The 23424-nt window shown below is 47.1% G+C and overlaps 1 pseudogene; it reads left to right on the top strand.

The window, feature by feature from the left end:
- The first annotated feature begins 3321 nt into the window (after positions 1 to 3321).
- LOC142474097 (U1 spliceosomal RNA) lies at positions 3322 to 3463 on the top strand (annotated as a pseudogene).
- The last annotated feature ends 19961 nt before the right edge of the window (positions 3464 to 23424 follow it).

Here is a 23424-nt window from a genome sequence, read left to right as displayed (position 1 = left end):
TGTGCAATGCAAATTAGAACTGGAGGGGATAGAGAGGCATGGGAATGGCTTTTGGAAACTAAATGTGTCCTTGCTAGAGGAGGAGCGGGTAAGGAAGCAGTATGAATGTATGTAAGTTACATTAAAGGCGAGAATGAGGGAATTTGGGGGGGTGAGTAAAGGAAAAAACACAGAAGTTTTTCATCAAAAAAGGTGTGGAAAAAGCAAGAAGGCAGGAGGAGGAATATAGAAGGGCAATATTAAGGCAACAGTTTCTTTTTAGGCTGAGAGAAATGGGGGGAGATGTGGGGGAGGAATTAGAGAAAGTAAGGAAGGGGGTTAGAAAATTAGTAGAAGAGAAAGGGGAAAAATCATTCATGCTGCAAGAGTGGAAGCAGTGGAAAAAAATGAAAAATGTACCTCTTTCTTTTTTAAGAAAGCGTATTCTGGTAAAGCAAGCTTAACCCCTGTGCTAAATAAAGAGGGGGGGGGGGGAGAGGTGAAGGAAACAGAGGGGGTGCTGAGGGAAGTTGAGGGGTTTCATAGGGACTTATTTAAGGAAAAAGAAAGAGACAGCAATATAGAGAAAGGTCTGATTGGAAAAATAGAAAATAAATTAGATAAGGAAGATCAGGAGTTTCTAAAGAGAGAAGTAAATGAGGACGAAGTAAAGGAAGTAATAAGGAGTGGGAGGAAAGGGAAAACACCTGGTAAGGATGGATTGCCCCATGCATTCTATGTGCAAATGTGGGATGTGATTGGAGCGGAGGTAATACATCTATGCAAAGAGATAATGACAAAAGGAAGAACACCAGAATCCTGTAAGGAAGGAATAATCACCCTGATATTCAAAAAAGGGGATAGAAGGGACCTGGAAAATTGGCGTCCTATAACCCTGTTAAATGCTGATTACAAGATTGTGGCAAAGTTGATAATGTTGAGAATTAAAGTGGTAATTAGCAAACTTGTAGAGGAGGAGCAGGTGTGTGCTGTGCCAGGGAGGCAGATAACAGGGAACTTAAGGCTTATTAGAGACATGATTTGGCACTGTAACAAAAGAAAGCAAGCTTTAGTACTGGTTAACATCGATTTTGAGAAGGCATATGACCGCCTCTCTCATGGGTTTTTGTTTAAGGTTTTAGAGAAGCTGGGGATTCCAGTGGAGGTTGTAGATTGGATAAAATGTTTGTACAGGGATATATTTAGTTGAGCCCTAGTTAATGGGTTTTTGTCAGAAAGGATACAGGTAAAGTCAGGGGTGAGGCAAGGTTGTCCGCTGTCACCTTTGGCCTTTATATGCGCAATAGAACTGCTTTTGCAGAGCATCAGAAGTGACAAAGTGATAAGAGGCGTAGAAATACCTGGGAGTGGGAGGAGAAATATAAAAGTTTTAGGATACATGGACGATCTGACTCTGGTATGTACTAATCAAATGGCCCTTAAAAGAGCTCAGTTACATGTGGAAATCTTCTGCCAGGCTTCAGGTTTTAAAGTAAATTGGAGTAAAAGCAGCTGCAAGGCTTTTGGGGCCTGGCAGGAACTGGATAAAAGTGGGATTCCAGTAGAAGAAAAACAGATAAAATTATTAGGGGTGTTGTTTGATGAGGATCTTAGAGGAGAGGCAAACTGGGAAATGATAGGGGAAAAAATTAGCAGAAAAATCCAGTTTTGGACATTAAGAAAATTATCTTTAGAAGGGAATATATTGGTGACGAAAGCGGTACTTGTGCCAATTTTACTTTACATGGGAATGGTTTTCCCTCCCACAGCAAAGTGGATCAGGAAGATTACAAGGTTCCTGTTTATGTTTTTTTGGGGGTCAAAAGAGGAAAAATTGGTGAGACAAATTGTATGTAAGGAGAAGGTGAAAGGTGGCAAAGGAGCTCCAAGGATGGAGGTGATTTTGGGGGCAAAGTACACCCAAGTTTGTATAAAGTTGATTAATGGGGAAGAAACAAAAGCTGCCTGCATGGGGAGATATGCTGTGGGGGGGATGCTGAGGAAACTAGGGTTGTGTAATACAGACCTGAGGAGGCCGTTTTGTTTTGAGAAACCAGAAAATCACAGGGTAATAGAGGAATTTATTAGGGAGTTTGATTTGGTTGGGGTAGAAAGATCACTATGGGATGATCAAAGAAAATTACAAGAGTGATTATAGAAAGAGATGAGTATGAAAGTGTTGGGTGTTTGGTTGAAAAGCATTTAAAAATAATGTGGAAGAATGTAAATCACAAGGGGCTGACAAACACTCAGAAGGACGTGACTTGGATGGCAGTGCACAGCTGCCTGCCCGTAAGGGAATTCCAGAGGAAAAGACATCTAGCAGAGTCAGAAATATGCCCTAGAGAAGGGTGTGGAGGAGTAGAGGATGTGGTCCATCTGTTCTGGAATTGTAGCTTTGTCAGAAGGGTATGGAAGTGTCAGGGGAAGCTGATAAAAGAGCTGATAGGGATCAGGACTCTAGAATTCAATATGATGATGTATGGGTTGTGTGAGGTGGAGGGGGAGAGGAGGAGCGTGTTGTGGAAGATAATAAACTGTATAAAAGAAGTGGTGTGGGATGTAAGGAATGTGTTAATATATAATAGAAAAGAGATTGGAGAGAATGTGTGTGTGAGTGTGTGAGCAAAATGTATACATATTATCTGTTGGATGTGAAGCGGTTGGGGGAAAATGAAGGAAGAGAATTATGGAAACCAAAATTTGGAATAAAATGGTTAAAAATGTATAAAAGGGTGGGGAGAGGAGAGATTATCTGGGTTTTCCTTATAGGGATAGGAAAATGTATTATTGTTTGTGCAAAATGTATAGAAAAATATAGAGGGAAAAAAAGAGGTGAAAATGTTGATGTGTTAATAGATTGAGAAATTGAGGGGTGTTTTGGGGAGAGAAAGGGAGTGTGGTGAGAGTGTAGGGGGGGGCATATGCTCTTACCAAAGGGAGAGAGAAAGAAAGCTTCCCGGAAAGGGGGGGAAGTAATTGTGAGGAGCAATAATGTGCTACGAGGGTCCGTTTGGTGGAGTATCGGAGAGAAGAGGCCGGTGCTCCCCTCCGGTGGGAGACCGTCGGAGGAAGAGCATATGGGGAGTGTGCGAGCTGGAAAGAGGGAGCATGTGTTGGATGAGGGAAAACAGGACAGGTGTTTGTCCCTGCATAGGGTGCTAGTTAATGAGGGGAATGAGTTTTTCTTTATTATAAAATGTATTTGAATGTTGAAATATGAAATGTATTAACAAAATGTACAGTATGGGTTGTTGTAATGAAAGGGGGGTTGTTATTTTCCGAAAAGTAACTCTGTAAATAAATATGTATGAATAAAAACATTTAATAGGAAAAAAAAAAAAAATGATCCTGCAGGTGGCTCTCCCAGGGCGAGGCTTGCTCATTGCACTTGGAGCTAGCTGACCTCTGCGATTTCCCCACATGCGGGAAACTCGACTGCACAATTTCTGGTAGTGGGGGACTGCGTGCGCGCTCTCCCCTGTTTTTCGACTGTTAGAAAAAACAGAAACAAAAATCAACAACAACAACCACCACCCACAGCACAGGTGGTTGTTCAGACAAGCTGCTATTGCCACTGCTTGGGCTTTGGGCCTGGTCAATAACTGTGGCATAAAAGGAGCACCCACCCACCAACTAGCCAGGTAGCAACATCTCAAACAGGGAGAAATTACAATTAGGCACCTGCGCAGACATTTAGGAATAAATTCAGGTGGATTGGGAAATACGGAAACACATATAATTCATGAAAAAAACATTATAAACAAAAAGGGCCAAGAACTGTATAATATGAGTTGCAGCAGCAGCAGCAAAAATGTATCTGCTGAGCGGTGCAAAAAAACGATCTATCTATCTATCTATCTATCTATCTATCTATCTATCTATCTATCTATCTATCTATCTATCTATCTCTCTATCTATCTCTATCCAGGGAGCAGCAGACAGTGTCAGCTTGCTTCTATGTGTAGCCCTCTTTCCCCCCCCCCTAAGTGAGATTGGGATGGGTAGGTGTATCTGACTACTTCTCAGTGTGGTGCGGTACCTGTTTGGCAACCAGGAGAGCTGAGCTTCCGCCACGGGGAACCTGGGGTATGTACTTACACTCGGTGCAGCACCTCCACTGATGAGGGATCCCAACGGGGTGGGAGTGTGCCCTCACCAGAACAACCATACAGTAAATACACACCGTGTGAATTAACAGTATTTACTGAGCATGACTTGTAACTTCAATAACACTCTCTTTGCATAACATCAAACAATATATGAATAACAGTGCATCACTCTGAATGCATACCATCCCCTCACCCACATGTCCATCATCACATTCCCCTCAGTCTCTTGAGTGCCCACAACAGTAAAGAAAGTGTGTGTGAGGGATAGCGCTTCCCTGTGTTGGGGCCCGGTGGTGCACTTAATGTAAACTACCTCCCTGACCAGTCCTGGTCAGGAAAATCCTTGGACTCAGCAACACCGCACAGTGATCCCACGGCGTGCTGCGCTGCTCTCTGCAGGAATGGATGCACACGCTGACTCCACAGGGAAAAGAATCTCCAGACGGAATGAACCTTGAACACAGTCTCTGATACACGTTGTACTGACAGTCAGGTACTGTCAGACAGAAATCCTCTTGCTCTCTAAATATGGTGAAGGAGTCCCTGTCCTAAGGCCGACCCTATACCATACAGCTACCACACACTGAATGACTAGAAAGCAACCCCCCTTCTTCCTATGAGGGACCTCTCACTAACACAGCCAAATAACTGCTGTGGCTGCACTACAAAGCCACTCTTTATATTCTAATCAGAGCACACACCACGGCAGCTGTGCCACTGACTAGACTTACACACACCTAAGGGCAGGGTCCCTATCTAAGGGGCCTTCCCTAAGAACTTACCCACTAACATAGTGGGGAGTGGGACCTACCTGGGACCTGGGGGTAACCTGGCCTAGTGTAAGAGTCTTGCTCCTTACACACTTCCTCCCCCTTCCTGCTCCCTGCTCCAACTGACAACGTGGTCCCCGCAACATTGTATCCTTCCTCCACAGGAGAAGCTGCAAAACCCTATTTGCTGGCTGGCTGCACGTGATGTGGGTGAAAGGGCAATCCCCAGAGGCTGCTGGGAATTGTAGTCCACTCAGGACCGCTGTAGCATTGGGACCGTGTGTGCTATCTTTACTGCGCATGCGCGATCCTGTAATGGCTACCGCAGTGGTAAGGGAGCTAGGGGGAAGCCTGCTACACTCTCCCCCTGGTGAAAAATCCAATGTCCCCGCTTGGGGAACGACGTCACTCAACATACGTGTATACAATAAAAATGCAGGGCATGATATGTACAACTTATCACACTTGACTCTAAACAATAGGGTACAGTTCAGTTCACATAAGATAACCGAGGCCAGCTGAGTGTTAGCTGCTTGCTGAGACCAATTGTGGGGTGCCCCTAACTGATAATGTGGGGGTACCTCACTTTGACTTTTGTGAGCCTCCGCCTGGGTAATCTCTTGGAAATCATGCTCTGGGGTAACAGTCATTGGTTCCGAACTACTTCCTCCCCCTGGTGGAAGGAATAGCACAGTGTCTCTTGGCCAGACCTTTACCTGGCCATCTGCGGCATGGATGCGGTAAGCCAGGAGGTCTTGACCTTTTCCTCGGTCCACCACATGGCGAATGAAAGGCTCCATGTCGCGCTTAGCGGAGGCAAATTTCACTGGATCACTAACAACACAGTCCTTGTCCCTAAGTACCTGGGAGGCTTCCACTGGGAAGCGAGCAATTAGCAATGTCTCTGTACTCAAAGTCTCTGTTACATCCTGCAGGGGGTAAAGGGTTGATACCTTACCACTGCGGTGATTCATGGTGGCCAACAGGTCCTCAGGGATGCTGTCAGTTCCCACCTCAACTGTCTTGGGACCTGTCCCCAGCACTTCTGGGGCAGTCCACTCACTGTCTTTAAACTCTGGAGCGTTGGATCCCAGTCCTGGGACCATTTGGGTTGGAGCGCACGGGCTCACACTCAGTTCAGTCACAGTAATACTTATAGCAGCACTGGACATCATGATGGGGCTGTCTTTCCTCTTCACCTGGACGATAGGCGGTGGGTACTGGTCCACTCGCACCACTGGACAGCGGTCTTCTAAGGGGGACACCTCCGTCAGGACGCAATGCTGAGTGGAGCCAATCGTCCTGGTGGCCAGACTTGAGGAGCTACCGTGCTCCGCGGTCACCTGGAAGCTCACACCCGACACACCTGGGGCAGTCAACTCACCCTTGTCGTCGTAAGGTACTGATCCCAAGCCTAGGACCGATGGTACCATCGTAGTAGGCCGGACTGGCAGTGGTAGGGCACACGGCCCCACAGCAGGCGAGGCAAATGGCTCTTTGTCCTCAGCTTCACTTGTCATCTGTGGTTCCGGCATTTGAACCGAATCTGGAACCGCGGTTAGGGCGCATGGGCCCTCAGTAGTTGAGGTAGGTTGGTTAGCCGCATCTTCCTCTGCGGGTTCTGTAGCACACAGCAGCACTGGTTTTAGGAACTGTGCCTCGCAGCAGGCACACTTGGGTCCCCAGCTCAATTCGCCATCTGGAAAATCACACTTGAGGCATAGGCACCTGACGTACCTTTTACCTTCCACTTTCACAACCTGAACCCCTTGTGGTCGCTGATAGGGATCAAAGTTCATACCACCAGAGAGATTAAGGTCTTTCTGTAAGCACGGGCACAAAAGAAATGTCACATACAGTCCCTCTGCTGGCCAAACACCATACAACTGCGGATGTGGTTCGCTGCATCCTGTACTGTCCTTAGTGGAGACAGCAGTTACTGATTGAGACTCACTGTGCTGGCTCCCCCTGGTGGACTCCAGAGGAGGAGCACCTTCTTTCAAGGAGTGGTTCTGACTCTGCGCTGAGCCACTCACAGCGCAGGGGCGGGGCTCTGTTTTTCACGCCAGATCCGGACAATATTCTGCAACAATTTCTTGTACAGTCCTGGTGCTCGCCCGACTTGGAGGGATCCGCCATCTTAGGTGTGACTCACTGCTTGAGGGATCCTCCATTTTAATCACAGTCTCATCAATTACACTATGACTCTCTGCATAGATAGGGGGGTAGCCTTCTGGTTTCCCTGGCATTTCAGGGTAGATAACAGGACACCATACTTTAGTGAGGGTTCCATGGAGCAATATTTTGGATGGGCCTCCTTCTCTTATTAAAACTTGTTCGGCCCTCACCAACACTGAGCACCACACTCCGTCTGCATCTACGTAGCAGCTTAAGACTTTTGCACCCCATAAGCCTGGGTACTGACCCAATATTAAGCAAATATCACAGGAGGGAGTGTCAGCAGGAACTCGTCCTATAGCAAGGGTTTGCGAGGGCGGGACTTGCCCCTTTAATGCCCATTCGTACACTTCTTGGCAGGATGGCAAAGATAATGAGAACGACATAATTTATACTGAATTCGGGCACCCCTGGTCTGGATCTCAGCAGCGCCTCCAAATGTAGCCCTCTTTCCCCCCCCTAAGTGATATTGGGGTGGGTAGGTGTATCTGACTACTTCTCAGTGTGGTGCGGTACCTGTTTGGCAACCAGGAGAGCTGAGCTTCTGCCACGGGGATCCTGGGGTATGTACTTACACTCGGTGCAGCGCCTCCACTGATGAGGGATCCTAACGGGGTGGGAGTGTGCCCTCACCAGAACAACCATACAGTAAATACACACCGTGTGAATAAACAGTATTTACTGAGCATGACTTGTAAGATGATGGAAAAAAGTGTAAATAGCGCTAGTGTAAACCGTATGTGACACAAACAATATACAACAAATAGTATTATTAAAACCTGTGATACTGAGATGTTAAGGTAGTCCTTGAGCAGCCTGAGAGGTTGATCCGGTATCTCCTAACCAGATATAGAGTCTGTGTGGATGAAAACCTCCTATGGCGCTGAGGGAAGAATGGACACTGATTCTCTTGCTGCAGATCTTTTCTTTGAGCTGAAAAACCTCAGAAGAAGGAAGACAAAAGAGAAGGCAAAAAACACCGCAATAGTGTTATACCAGGGATATGCTAGTGTATACAAATTAAGAGCAATTTATTAAAACATAACAATTGAGACATAAACATATATCACATTTGGACAATTAATAGATTAATCGGATATAAAACTTCCGAGCGCTTGTGCTATGGAAGATGTGCTGCTCCGCCTTGGTAAAATTAGACTTGTAACTTCACTCTCTTTGCATAACATCAAACAATATATGAATAACAGTGCATCACTCTGAATGCATACCATCCCCTCACCCACATGTCCATCATCACATTCCCCTCAGTCTCTTGAGTGTCCACAACAGTAAAGAAAGTGTGTGTGAGGGATAGCGCTTCCCTGTGTTGGGGCCCGGTGGTGCACTTAATGTATACTACCTCCCTGACCAGTCCTGGTCAGGAAAATCCTTGGACTCAGCAACACCGCACAGTGATCCCACGGCGTGCTGCGCTGCTCTCTGCAGTAATGGATGCACACGCTGACTCCACAGGGAAAAGAATCTCCAGCCGGAATGAACCTTGAACACAGTCTCTGATACACGTTGTACTGACAGTCAGGTACTGTCAGACAGAAATCCTCTTGCTCTCTAAATATGGTGAAGGAGTCCCTGTCCTAAGGCCGACCCTATACCATACAGCTTCCTCTGGTGTCATAGGGGACTAACTGGGCCCTGGGGTATGCCTCTACCCTAGTCCCTGCATGCAGAAGAACTCTCCCTGTAGCTTCTGTCTGATCCCAGACTCTGGCAGCTCACCACATGCAACTGCCACTGGTGATATAACACACACTGAACAACTATAAAGCAACCCCCCTTCTTCCTATGAGGGGCCTCTCACTGACACAGCCAAATAACTGCTGTGGCTGCACTACAAAGCCACTCTGTATATTCTAGTCAGAGCACACACCACGGCAGCTGTGCCACTGACTAGACTTACACACACCTAAGGGCAGGGTCCCTATCTAAGGGGCCTTCCCTAAGAACTTACCCACTAACATAGTGGGGAGTGGGACCTACCTGGGACCTGGGGGTAACCTGGCCTAGTGTAAGAGTCTTGCTCCTTACACACTTCCTCCCCCTTCCTGATCCCAGCTCCAACTGACAACGTGGTCCCCGCAACATTGTATCCTTCCTCCACAGGAAAAGCTGCAAAACCCTATTTGCTGGCTGGCTGCACGTGATGTGGGTGAAAGGGCTATCCCCAGAGGCTGCTGGGAATTGTTGTCCACTCAGTACCTCTGTAGCATTGGGACCGCGTGCACTATCTTTACTGTGAACGCGCGATCCTGTAATGGCTACCGCGGTGGTAAGGGAGCTAGGGGGAAGCCTGCTACACATATTTATGCAAATGCCAGGTAAGCAGCCATGCTGGTAAGGGGCAAAGGGACAAGTGTGCCAGCAGGACAGGGCACCTCTTCAGCAGCAGCAGCAGCAGCAGCAGCAGCAGCAGCAGCAGGTGTCAGTGGAGGTCAGAAAAAGAGAGTGCCAGCAGGTAGGGAAGATGAAGAAAGCCACCCCAGAAATATGGTATCCCCCTGTCTGTCTGTCTCTCCGCCATCTGAAATGACAGAGCTGAGCGGTGTTCAAAGTGATTGCTTCTTCCTTTTAAAACCAATAAGAAGTACCTTGCGGCGAAGCTTGGCTTCTCTGGGTGCTTGTCGGATGGGCGGGGGAGGGGCTTTGCTTCTAGGGAGGGGATGTCTTGGATCTATGTTGTTTGACAAATATTCGCTGCTGCTGCTGCTGCTGCTGCTGCTGCTGCTGCACAAATGTTTGCATGGAATTGCCTAAGCGGATCCTTGCTGCAGGTGCTTGCTCAGATACTAGGCCTCAGCTACTGTGGTGGTTGCCGCTGCTGGCTGCTGCCGCTGCACCAATGACCAGGCTGCTCTCTCCACAAGGGTGACACTTGTCCTGGGACAGGGCTAGTTGCCCCCCAGCGCCATTCCAACTCATACTTACCTGGCAGGGGAGTTTTAAGCCATGAGCCTGCAGGGGGCGCCGCTGGAGAAAGCCTAAGCTTAGAGCTCGTGAGGCGGTGCCGTGTAAAGTATCTATTTTTTTGGGTGAAAGACCTTAAGAAGAAGAAGGATGGAGAATAGGACGCAATTCATCACGAATACGATAAGATTCATACTGAAAGAAAGACGCAGAGGCCTGAGACTGGAGGAGCTGTGGCTGACTATATTGGAGGGTACGTTAAAAATAAGGAAGGAACAAGTGTACTGTATCCAGGAGTTCCAGAGGTGAGGTTTCTATGATGTTACTCTTGAAACAAGCGTGGATTGCGTGAATTGTATGGAAAAAGCCAGAATGGACAAGGGTGAGGACTGCATGCAAGGAATTGAGCTGTTACCGTGCTTTGCGAAGGGAGAAATCCCCATAACTGTTCATATGTACAACCCGTACACACCGCCAGAGTATGTAAAAATGTTCCTGTCTAGGTATTGCTGTCAGGATGTGCTCACCACAAACGAGACGGGACCGCGGTGCTGAGGCGGGAAAGGTAATTACGCCACCCACAGCCACGAGGGCACGTCTTGATTGAAGAGTGGTCTGGGATTCCGGGATCGGGGTAGGAGAGGTACGGATGGTAGAGGGTGCGGTAGCCAAGTCCAGGGTTAGAGAGAGAGACGTTGTCGTTTACCGTAAGCCAGAATCCGAATGCCAGAGATGAGAAGAGTCGTGATGCCGTATGCCGAGTTCGGGATGCCAGAGGTGCAGGAAGACGTAGCAGAAGCCGGTCCGGTACACGAGGAAATCTGTGGAACAGAACTAGGGAGGCAGAGAGTGATGAGAACAACTGGTTCTATGCTCAGCCGACGAGTCAATGAATCTGGAGGGTATATGTAGGTATGAGGAACCAATAGCCGAGAAGCAAGGCGGAGGTGTGTGAATGGGCCAGGCTGAGACAGGGATAGGTCTAGATGAGTTCCTGGAGGAGGAGCTATAAATCCTAGAAGTATTGGTGCATTGTATTGTGGCATTGCAAAAGGGTACTGTCTCTTTAAAGGGTTGGTGCGCCCGTGTGGCCGCGCCTCCCGGTGACAGCGTCTGTAGCTGCGTGCGCGGGCCCACGCCCTGAACCGAGGGCAGAAGAAGAGACTGGATGTGCGCGCGCATAGAAGGACCGGAGAAGGAGTCCCTGTGAGTCGCGGGAGACCCCGACAGAGCCGCGGGTGAGTAAGGAGCACGCCGTGCACGGCGTAACTCCTGCTTCCTTACAATTGCGAATCTGTAAAGGGAGGGGAGAGGCTAAATAACTTTTTTGGCATTTATACTGGTAAAACCAGGTATTGGTGCAAGTTAAGAACAAGTGCGAGATGGAATTGGGGGAGTAATGCACCCTCCAGGGAATTTTAACATTGGTGAGAATCGGGGGTTCTTGTTTTACCGAGACCAGCCGAGATACTGCAGGTTTTGTTTTAGCTTTGGGCATACACAGGAGATCTGTGAAAAAAAGGATATAGCAGTGTGCCGTAAATGCAAAAAAGAGGGCCACCATACAGCGGCGTGCGAGGAGCCAACCTGTTGCGATTTGTGCGGGGACACAGGGCCAGACACTGTATGAAAAAAAGATCTTATGCCCGGGCTGTTGGAAGATTGGAAGTGTGTGAGCAAAGTGCTGGCTTTGCTGCTGCAGAATCTCCTTATGACAAGGAACATGGAAGTGAGCGTATGGAGAAAACGCCCGTTGTCCCAGCTGTTCTAGGTGTGGTCCCTGACGAGCAGACAAGGCGGGGAGCACCTGAAGCTGAGGGGGTGGAGGCCAGAACGGAGGAGGAGGAGGAGAAAGAGGAGGCGGAGCTGCCTGATACAGACTTGCCTGATACAGACTTGCCTGATACAGACCTGCCTGATACAGACTTGCCTGATACAGACCTGCCTGATACAGACCTGCCTGATACAGACTTGCCTGACACAGACCTGCCTGATACACACCTGCCTGATACAGACTTGCCTGATACAGACTGATACAGACCTGCCTGATACAGACTTGCCTGATACAGACCTGCCTGATACAGACTCTGATGTGATGCTGGCAGAAGGAGAGGAGCCTCTCATGGCGGAGACTCTTGAGGTAGCAGATAAGGAGGAGGAGCTGCGCCAAACAGAGGAGGAGGAGGAAGGAATAATGGACGTACTGGATGCTGGAGAGAAAGAAGAATGCCGAGGAAAACGAAAGAAGAAGGAGGAAAGAAGCACCCCTTCAAAAGTGAGGTGCCACGAAGGGGCTCTACCGGGTACTGCCAGCGAGACATCTTGCAGCAGCAGAGAGGAGGAGTACTCGGAAAATGTGTACAGTCCCGGGGAGGGTTCCCCCCACCCTATTCTGGTCCGCCGGATGGGCAGGGATCACCGGGGGGCCAAAGTGCAACGTATTTGGAAGAGTCCCAAATGGAAAATTTTATGCACGGGTTCAATGACAAGGAGGGATTACCACCCCCCCTTTCCCCCACGGATGACTTAAGATGAGTATGGTTTTTTTCACTTTCATGATGGTATGGGGTGTTTTTCTCTCTTCCTAAGGGCTGAATGACTCTAAAATTAGCATCACTTAATGTGAGAAGTTTGAAAAGCCCGGCTAGGAGGGCTAGGATTCTGGACTTGGTAGCGAAAAAAAAAAAAAAATGACATTGTTTGCCTGCAAGAATGTGGGATTTCAGACCCACCAAGAAAAGAGGTTTGGGTGTGGGGAGAATCTCTGTGGTCTGGGTGCCGGGAGAATAAAAATAGTGGGATAGGGATTTTGTTTAGGGGTCACGAATTTAAAATCTGTAAACATGAGGTGATAGAACCGGGAAGGTTAATGTTTGTTTTGTTTGAATGGAGGGGGGAAATGTTCAGGTTATTTAATATGTATGCATCTCCAAAAGAGAAACAAAGAAGAGATTTGTTTGAGAAATTGAATTTTTTTTTGCCACGGAGAGTACAAACCCTGGTGGTGGGGGATTTTAATTGCATACTGAATGAGGGGGATAGGGTGGGAGGGGCGGGAGGGGCGGAAAGGAGCAGACCAGATGCTTCGGGTATTTTTTTGAAAACACTTTTGAGTGATTTTAGTTTAAGGGACGCTTTCAAAGTTTGGGGTAAAGGGAAGAGGGAGTTTACGTATTTCAGTGAGTGCGGGAAAGTAAAATCAAGGATTGACCATATTTTCATTTCTAAAGGAATAAAGGTGGGGGAATGGGAAGTTTCAAAAGAATTGTTTGTCAGACCTTGTATGTGTACAATGTATTTCAGAACTGGAGGGAATGGAAAAGCACGGAAAGGGTTTCTGGAAATTGAATGTTTCATTGCTGGAGGAGCAGTGGATAAGAAACAATATGAACGAATGTATGCAAAGTTAAAGGGGAAAATGGGGGAGTATGGGGGAGTGATTGAATGGTGGGAATGGGTTAAGGGAGAAACTAAAAATTTTTTTGTTAAAAAAGGTGTAGAGAAGGCAAGGAGGCAGGAGGAAGAGTACAGGATGGCAATTTTGAGGAAACAGTTCCTCTATAGGCTAAGAGAAATGGGGGTAAATGTGGAAGAGGATCTGGGGAAAGAAAAAAAGTTTTTAGGGATTTAATAGAGGGGAAAGGTAGGAAAATAATACACGCAGCTAGGGTAGAAACTGTGGAGAAAAATGAAAGGTGTACTCCGTTCTTTTAAAAAAAGCTTATACAGGGAGAGACTTCCAGTGACGTCAAGAGGAATGGCTGCCTGAGAGATTGGCTCCAGAGCCCCTCCAACGTATAACCCATAAACATAGCAATTAAATAAACAAATCCCCCCCAAAACCTACAGTCCTGAACCCCTAACACCAGCTGGGCACAAGAAGTACCTTCTCTGCCGATTTGGAGAGGGGTTGCCGGCGCTCTGGGAGGCCTCCTGTGAGCCCCGACCCCCGGTAGAAGTCTCCCCCTGACTCGCGCGAAAGAGTCAGAAGAAACGCCTGGAGGAGCGGTGTGGGAGGTAGGAGAGGCGACGGGGCTAAGCTCCGAGTGTCCCGCGGAGTCCACTCCAACTGCGGGGCTTGAGGATTCCCCCCCTGCGAGCGCTGCCCTTGAAGTGCGCCCGCGGTGCCCTCCTGCGCCCCCAAGGGGAAGCCGGAGCTGCAGCAGCATCTCCCCGTTGCGGTTGCGGTCCCGGTCTCCGCTGCCCCCCCCCCCACCCGAATAAATAAAATAAATATACATACCCCCATCAGGCTATCCCGGCAGGGGAGAGTATCCCTGGCTGCAGGAGCTGTGAGACCCACCATGTGGCGGCAGGGGAGGAAGCGGCCATCTTAAAGGAACACTCCACTGAGGCACCATCTCCCCTTAAAGTGGTATACAGCTGCTTGTCCCAACCATCAGCTTTCAACTGCTGCCTGAGCCTCAGTGTGCCACAACCCCCTACCTCCCCAGTAACACAGCGTTGAGCGAAATAAATAAATAAACAACTACTCAGCAGCTTCAGAAACACCCCAGAAGCTCCGCAACACTCTCACACCTCCCCCCCCCTTAAATAAAAGGGAATAAAAATAATAAAGTGGGGACCATAAGCAGACAGGGGAACATACAGAGCATGAGCGGCAAGGGCAAAAAAGCAGCCCAGCAAACAGTCGCGAGCTACTTTACCCCAAACCAGCGACCCGCAGGGAGTTGCGAGGACTCGCAAGACAGCGGCCTGACTCGCACGCGGGAAGACCCAGGTAGAATACAACAGCCAGAAATGGCAAACATCGACATTAATAACGAATACCTGGAGAACCTCTTCACGAGAATGAGGAAAGAAATCCAGGATGACCTGACTAAAGCGGTCAACACCTTAAGGAGTGATATGAACCTCCTGGCTGCTAAGACGGACACTCTGAGCCATAAGGTGGAAGCCTTGGAGCAGGCCCAATCCTCCGCAGAGGACGAAATAAACCGGTTACACTGGGAAATAAGGGAATTAAAGGAAAGTGCCGAAGATCAAGAAAATCGCGACTGGAGGCAGAACCTGAGAATAAGGTATGTCCCGGAGTCCGTGGAGACGGACCAGCTCCGCACTTACCTGACAGACTTATTTATCCACCTAGTCCCGGACTTATCCCCTGATAAACTGGAGATGGATAGGGCCCACAGAGCCCCGGGGCCAAAATCTACTGACCCCAAGAGGATCAGAGATGTCCTGATTAAATTCCACTACTACTCTACGAAGGAGAAATTATTAGCAGCCAGTAGAGACAAGGGAGCCTTACAATTCCGCAACACACGAATCGAAATCTATAGTGATCTCTCGAAGAAAACTGTAGACAGGAGAAGAGAGTTAAAACCCCTCCTGCAGAAACTGAGAGAAAACAACTTAAAATATCGTTGGGGGTTCCCATTCAAAGTCGTTGTGCAATCAGGAGGGAAATACCACACTCTATCCTACCCGGAAGAAATCCCGAGATTTATGAGGGCCCTGGGCATCCCGCAGGCGAGCGGAGGATCTGCACATGAAGAAGCTGACGGCGCTCAGAACCAAAGACCAACTGAGAAGGTACCGCGAACTTCCCAGAGAATCGCCACCCAGCGAAACCAGGTGGGGGAAGAATAAGAATCGAGACTCAGAACTTGCCCCGGCCCGACGGAGGTGGCGGGACTGCGCCCTCCAGTACCCCCAGATCTCCCTTCCCCTGGATAAAAGAGAGAAACAGCTCCCCTGTCTACCCCCCCTGGTGGATCTCCACTTACCTGCTGCGAGATGAAGTCGCTCTCCTTCGGAGTGTCGGCGCTCTTGGCCTCTGCCGGGAATGCGAGAAAGAGTCTCAGGACGAGAGCAGGGAGCGGCGGACAGAAGACCAGATGTAGACGGGGGGTGATGATGTTTGGTGGGGTGGGGGGGCTTTGGTTGTGCGGGAGGGGGGGGGGTGATTGTCTGGGGGAGAGGGGAACCACATTTCTCTCCCCTCCCCCCTTTCCTCTCCCCTCGCTCCCTGTCCGCCCCACCACCCCCCCCTGCTTTGATGGATCGGGAGCTGGTCCGGCGGTCTCTGCGGAGTCAGATCCGGCCAAAATAGACAGAGGCAGACGGCAAGCCCAAAGATAGACATATGGGGACTGAAGCTATACGAAAAAACTCCCTCGTATGTATCCAGTGTTAGTTAAATATTGTAAATACCTACCTGGAACCACCTCTACGCCAAGGGGTTCACCCACAACAGCTCGGTTCCTCCCGGGGTGCGCCTTGTACCCTTAACGTTGCAGCTGACCCAAGCAAAGTAATGGGAACTGTAAACATAGGGATCTAGATGAAAACGGCGGACCAGCGCCATCTAGTGACAATACAAGCAAATGTTGGTGGGCACAGTTGGGGGGCTCACCTGGGGAGGAAACGAGAAGCCCCTGGAAGGGGGATCCCAATAGAGGTCTTAGGCTTTCTACCATAGAGGCAAACAAGAGAAAGGGCTCCAGGAAAGGTACCCAAGGGGGTGATAATTGTATAGACCTCCCCCTCCCCCAGCGCCCCCCCTTCCCATCCCCTACACCCTTCCCCTCCTACCCTCACGTGCTTCCCCCCCCTCCCTTCCTCCCCCCCTTGGTCATATCCCTCCCCCCCCTCCACTTCTGCCCCCACCCCCTCCCCTAGCTGGAAAACATCCCTACCCCTATGTCAAACCGAGGTTAGCATGACATATAAGCATAAGGTTATGAAAGCAATTAGTTAAGGGTCCCGCAACGTTAGACCCGGAAGTTATATGGTTGAACAAGTTTTATGTGATTTAATATGTTTAGTTGCAATGCCTTTTGAAGGAGGGCTCTCCGGCCTCCCTGATGACTCTCAGAGAGCGGCGCTCAGGGAAGTCTCCCAGAGGCAATAGGCCTACTACCTTCATCCTTAGAGAGATGAGGGTCTCTAAAACTGGGCTCTTGGACAGCCCACTTTCTTTTCTTTTTCCACTCTTTTCTCACCCCCCTCTCTTTCCCCTCCTCCCCCATCTCCCCCATGCCCCCCCAGCCATCCACGTGCCCAGAGAACACAGGGGACGATCTTGCAGAACCAACTCTCATCAGCACCAGGTACTCTATACAAAAGAAAAGTCGCACATAAAAATGAACACAACCCTGTTTCTCTATCCACACACACCCAGCAGGGACGAGCACATACGCAGACGGCCAGGGTCTCCAGAAACCAAGATTCCACAAAAAGCCTACTCAGAGGTCAAGACAAGGTATGACTGTAGAGACGCCCACCACCTTGGGAAAGTGGAGGGACAGACAGAAGCCCTGAAATACCATCCAGGTAACAATGGCCCATAACACAACACTTAAACTAATATCCCTAAATGTCAGAGGACTAAACTCAGTACTTACAAGACGGCTCGCTCTTCAGGAGCTCAAAAAGACGAAGGGAGACATCCTGTTTTTACAGGAAACTCACTTTAACATGACAACACCCCCCAATGCCTTCCAGAGATATTACCCTCAGACCTACTATGCATCCTGCCCAACCAAAAAGAGAGGGGTAGCTATTTTGTTCAAACAAAATGTTAAATTTTCTTTAAAAAAAGAAACTGCAGATCCGGAAGGCAGATTTCTTATCCTCCAAGGCACCTTGTCCGGGGTGGATATTACTATGGTCAATATATACGCCCCAAACGAGGCCCAAGCTGACTTCCTGAGAGAACTTTGTGACAGCCTAGCTCCCCAGCCTAGAACTACACTGTTGTTGGTCGGAGACCTAAATATGCTTGTAGACCCCGACCAGGACAGGATGAGCACATTAGATACCCCCCTCCCTCGTGCTACGGAGAAAAATGCTAGGGAATTCCGTAACATACTGAAAGAGTTCGCATTAATGGATATCTGGCGAGCTCAGCACCAGGGTCAGAGGGACTACTCCTACTTCTCCCCCCCGCACCAGACCTACTCAAGGATTGATTATTTTCTGGGTACTAAGGATATCTTCCAGGCAACCTCCCAGTCAGATATAGGATCAATATCCTGGTCGGACCACGCCCCGGTCTCGCTGACGCTCTCCCTCCCCTTCTATAAAAATAGCCAATACAACTGGAAACTAAATGATTCTCTGTTAAACCAACCAGATGTAGAAATAGAAATTAAACAAAAACTCAGAGAATACTTTACACTGAACAAGGGCTCCGTAGAGTCATCAGCGATGCTATGGGAGGCCCATAAGGCTACAATCAGAGGGAATATCATTTCCATAGCCTCATACAAGAAAAAAGCACGACAGAAATTGTACAACGAATTGGAGGGAAAAGTCCAATTACTGGAACAAAAACATAAAACTAATCCCTCAAAAAAATTACTCAAAATATTAGATAATGCCAGATCTGAATTCAAACAGATACAACTCGATGAGGTGGAGAGGGCGCTGTGGTGGACCAGGCAAAAATACTACGATAAAGGGAATAAGGCCGACCGGTTATTAGCATCCAAGCTAAGAGGTCTGAGAAATAAAGCCCAAGTATCAGCTTTGCAAACAAAGACAGGTGCCAAAACATATTGCGATAAACAGATAGCAGCCGAATTCTCAGACTTCTACTCTAAATTATATAATCTAAAGTTCCCAAAAAATAGATCCTCTAACGAGGAAGCTATAGCTAAATATTTAGATTCATGTAACCTTCCAAGCCTCTCAGAAGGGGATCTTGCAGAACTAAACAAAGAAATCTCCCAAGAGGAGCTCTTAAATGCCATCTCCCAACTAAAACCTAGCAAAACGCCAGGCCCAGATGGGTTCTCCAATCAACATTATAAGACATTCAAGCTAATTCTAGCTCCATATCTCCTTGATATGTTCAACGAGTTTCTGGAGGGAACAACCATCCCAGCATCTATGTCTAAGGCCAATCTAGCAGTCATACCAAAGGAAGGGAGAGACCCACTACAGTGCGGTAGTTATCGCCCCATAGCCCTCCTTAATTCGGATCTAAAACTTTTCAGTAAAATTTTGGCCAACAGATTAACCCCCATACTACCAAGCCTAATACACATACAGTAGATCAAGTTGGGTTTATTTCCGGCAGACAGGCCTCAGATAATACCAGGAAAATCATTAACATAATCGACCATGTACATCTCTCATCCACGAAGGCCATCCTATTGAGTCTAGATGCGGAAAAAGCATTCGATAGGATCAGATGGGACTTTTTAGATCAAACATTAATCAAATGCGGATTTAAGGGCCACTATCTGGCAGGGATCAGAGCCCTGTACAAAAGTCCCACGGCCGTCGTGAAGCTCCCAGGAGGAGACGCAAACCCTATAAACATTAAGAATGGTACTCGACAAGGATGCCCCTTGTCTCCGCTTCTATTTGCCCTCTCTATCGAACCCTTGGCAGCAACAATTAGAGAGGATAAAAATATAAATGGAATTGAAATTGGGGGGACAAACTATAAGATATCCCTCTTTGCTGATGACATTATCCTGACTCTGGCCAACCCCTTGACCTCACTCCCGAATTTACACTCACAATTAGACAAATTCAGCAAACTCTCGGGATACAAAACTAATATGGATAAGTCGGAAGCATTAAATATATCCCTACCCCACCCCGAGGTCAAATTACTGCAAATAAATTTCAATTATAGGTGGAGCTCCACAAAAATCAAATACCTAGGAATACAAATAACACGGGAGTACAAAACACTATTTCAATACAATTACCCACCCCTATTTGAGAGACTAAAAAAAGACCTTCAAAGCTGGAATGGATATCAGATATCTTGGCTAGGAAGAATAGCCACGGTAAAAATGAACATCCTACCAAGCATTCTGTATTACTTCCAGACTCTCCCTATTGATATCCCACTAGGTGAACTCAAAAATTTTCAAAACAAAATCTTCCAATTTATTTGGCAAAATAAAAGATCAAGGGTAGCTAGAACTATCTTGCTAGCACCAAAGGAAAGCGGAGGCTTGGCAGTCCCGGATATCATGAAATATTATTTGGCGGCCCAACTCAAACAAGTTATAATGTGGAACAACGAACCAACCACAAGCTATTGCATTGGGATTGAGTCTGCCTATGCGAGACCTCTCTCACTCCCGGCCACCCTGTGGACCGAGAGGGGTAGGGAGACCTTCTCAGAAACATTAAAGCTGGGAGCAATGAAATGTACATGGAGAATATGGACTAAAAATAAAGATAGGTTTAACCTAACGGCCTCACCCTCACAACTAACGCCCATATTTAACAACCCGGAGTTCCCCCCAGGCTTGTTCCCACAGAGACTCAGTGAATTAAAAAAGTTAAAGATAATGGTAGCAGAGCAGTTTATAGGAAACGGAAAGATCCTATCGATTCAGGAACTAGAGAAAAAACACCAAACAGTGAACCTGCCAATATTTGGCTTCCTGCAGATCAGGCATTACCTGCAAACTCTTTCCAAAGAATTAACATTTCAACCATTAACAAATTCCGAGCGCCTATGCAGGAAAGGATATTACTGTAAGGGGTTGATTTCGGAAGTGTATCTGGGTCTGGCAAGAACAGCAGGTTGTTCCCAACACAATTATATGCTCAAGTGGGCGGAAGATTTGAACATAGAGATCGATAGGGAAGACTGGGAGGATATCTGGGAGGCAGCTTCCAAAACATCAATATGCACCACCACCAAAGAGAACATTTATAAAATTCTATTTCAATGGTACTTAACCCCGAGTAGGTTGAGCCAGATCTTTCCCGGGACCCCAGATTTGTGCTGGAGGGGATGCGGACAAAGAGGAGATATGGCTCACATCTGGTGGAATTGTCCAAAGATTCAGGTGTTCTGGGTCATGATTAAATCATTAATCCGAGAATACCTGGGGGTGGAGGTTGAGATGGACCCGCTGACCATGGTGCTGGCTAAACCAATTGACGAGCTAGAGACGGCAGAAAACAAAATGACAATACACGTACTCACGGCAGCTCGCTGTTGTGTGGCAGCTGCCTGGAAAAAAATAAATCCACCATCCAAACAGACAATACTACGAAGACTCCGCGAAATAAAGTCAATGGAGCTCCTTACAGCAAAACTAACCCAAAAAATGGACAAGTTCCATAAGACATGGGAAATATGGCCAGGTGTGTAACAGACTACTACGAAAGCTATCGGAAAAAACTAAGGGGCCAATTGGGCTGGTCCCCCCCCTTCCCTCCCTCCCTTTCTCTCCCTCCCCAACTCTACTTTCCTCCCCCTCTCCTTTCACCCCTCTCTCTCCCCCTATCCTTTCTTTTTTCTTCCCTGACAATAAAAGTTGCACACAAAGAAGCGGCCGCTTCCACTTTAATGTACCTAATGGGGGAGTATGTGAATAGGCAATACTCAACACAACTAGTTACATATTTAACTTAAACAGGAACAATGATTCGTGAATATTTACTATGTTGTACATGACAGTTAGTACTCCTCCAATGTTTGTATAACGAAATGTATGATATGTGTGTATTTTGTGAAAAACAATAAAAAAAATTAAATAAAAAATAAAAGCTTATACAGGGAGAACCTTTTTATCCCCAGTATTAAACAAAGAGGGGGGGGGAGGTGAAGAATACAGAGGGGGTGTTAAGAGAGGTGGAAGAGTTTTACACAGACTTATTCAAGGAGAAGGAAAGAGACAGCAGTATAGAAAAAGATCTAATGGAGCAAATTGAAAAAAAACTTAACAAAGAGGATCAGGATTTCTTGAAGAGAGATTTAAATGAGGAAGAGATAAGGGAAGCAATAAGGGAAGGGAAAAAAGGGAAAACGCCAGGAATAGATGGACTACCACACGAGTTTTATGAGCAGATGTGGTATGTAATTGGAGGTGACGTGATAAATTTATGCAAGGAAATAATAAAAAAAGGCAAAATACCAGATTCCTTCAAGGAAGGGATTATTATGTTGATCTTTAAAAAAGGGGACAAAAGAGATCTAAGAAATTGGCGTCCCATAACCCTGCTGAACTGGTATTATAAAATTTTGGCCAAAGTAATAATGGTAAGACTAAAAATGGTGTTGGATAAATTAGTTGAGGAGGAGCAGGTGTGTGGCGTACCGGGGAGGCAGATAACGGAGAACCTAATATTAATTAGAGATATGATTTGGTACTGTAAGGAAAGGGGACAAGCGTTAGTTTTGGTTAATATTGATTTTGAGAAGGCTTTTGACCGACTTTCACATTGTTTTCTGTTCAGGGTGTTAGAAAAAATTGGGATACCGGTGGAGGTTGTAAGCTGGGTCAGGGTTTAGTACAGGGATATATTCAGTAGAGTTTTGGTAAATGTTTTTTTGACAGACAAGATAAGTGTAAAGTCTGGAGTAAGACAGGGATGTCCGCTGTCACCTTTGGCTTTTGTATGTGCTTTAGAGCCGCTTCTGCAGATCATCAGAGGCGTCAAGATAATAAGAGGTGTGGAAATACTGTACCAGGGAGTGGGGGTAGAAATGTAAAAGTATTAGGCTATATGGACGACCTGACGTTGGTGTGTACCACTCAAGTGGCCCTTAGAAGGGCTCAGTTTCATATTGAAACCTTCTGCCAGGCTTCAGGTTTCAAAGTGAACTGGAATAAAAGTAGCTGCAAGGCTTTTGGAGAATGGCAGAATTTGGATGTTTGTGGGATCCCTGTGGAAGAAGAACATTTAAAATTGTTAGGGGTGTCTTTTGATGAAGATTTTAGTGGAGAGGTTAATTGGGAAAAGATTGGGGAGAAAATAAAGAAAAAAATCTAGTTTTGGGCATTGAGGAAATTGTCGTTTGAGGGGAAAATTTTAGTTAGAAAGGCGGTATTGGTACCAATATTGATTTACATGGGGATGGTTTTTCCTCCAACAACAAAGTGGATTAGGAAAATTATGCGTTTTTTGTTTATGTTTTTTTGGGGGTCAAGAGTATAAAAATTGAATAGAGGGATCATTTTTAAGGAGAAGGGGAAAGGGGAGCAAGGATTCCCTAGGATCGAAGTGATATTGGGGGCTAAATATGCGCATTTTTGCATAAAGCTAGTCAACAAGTTTTCAAAGATGGCTTGCATGTTGAGGTACGCTGCTGGGGGGATGCTGAGGAGACTAGGGTCCTGTGAAGCAGATTTAAGGCGCCCTGTCTGTTTCGTGACCCCGTTTTTTTACGGGGTCATAGAGGGTTTTATCAGAGATTTCAATTTGAGGGTGGTTGACAAAACTTTGTGGGAGGACCATAGAAAATTTCAAAAAGTGATTAGGGATAGAGACGAGTTTGAAAGCAGTGGATGGCTGATTGAAAGCAAGCTAAAGGAAATGTGGAAAAAATTGAACCACAAGGGATTGATTAATTCCCAAAAAGACGTTGCTTGGATGGCAGTGCATAGTTGCCTCCCGGTAAGAGAATTTCAGAAGAGAAGAGACCTAGCTAGAACTGCAAGGTGTCCAAGGGAAGGATGTGCAGGGATTGAGAGTGTGGTCCATCTGTTTTGGAATTGCACTTTTGTGAG

The sequence above is a fragment of the Ascaphus truei genome (assembly GCF_040206685.1).
Source record: "Ascaphus truei isolate aAscTru1 chromosome 13 unlocalized genomic scaffold, aAscTru1.hap1 SUPER_13_unloc_4, whole genome shotgun sequence".
Classification (NCBI taxonomy): domain Eukaryota; kingdom Metazoa; phylum Chordata; class Amphibia; order Anura; family Ascaphidae; genus Ascaphus; species Ascaphus truei.
The sequence above is the reverse complement of the archived record's forward strand: the minus strand, read 5'-3'. Positions and strand labels throughout refer to the sequence as shown.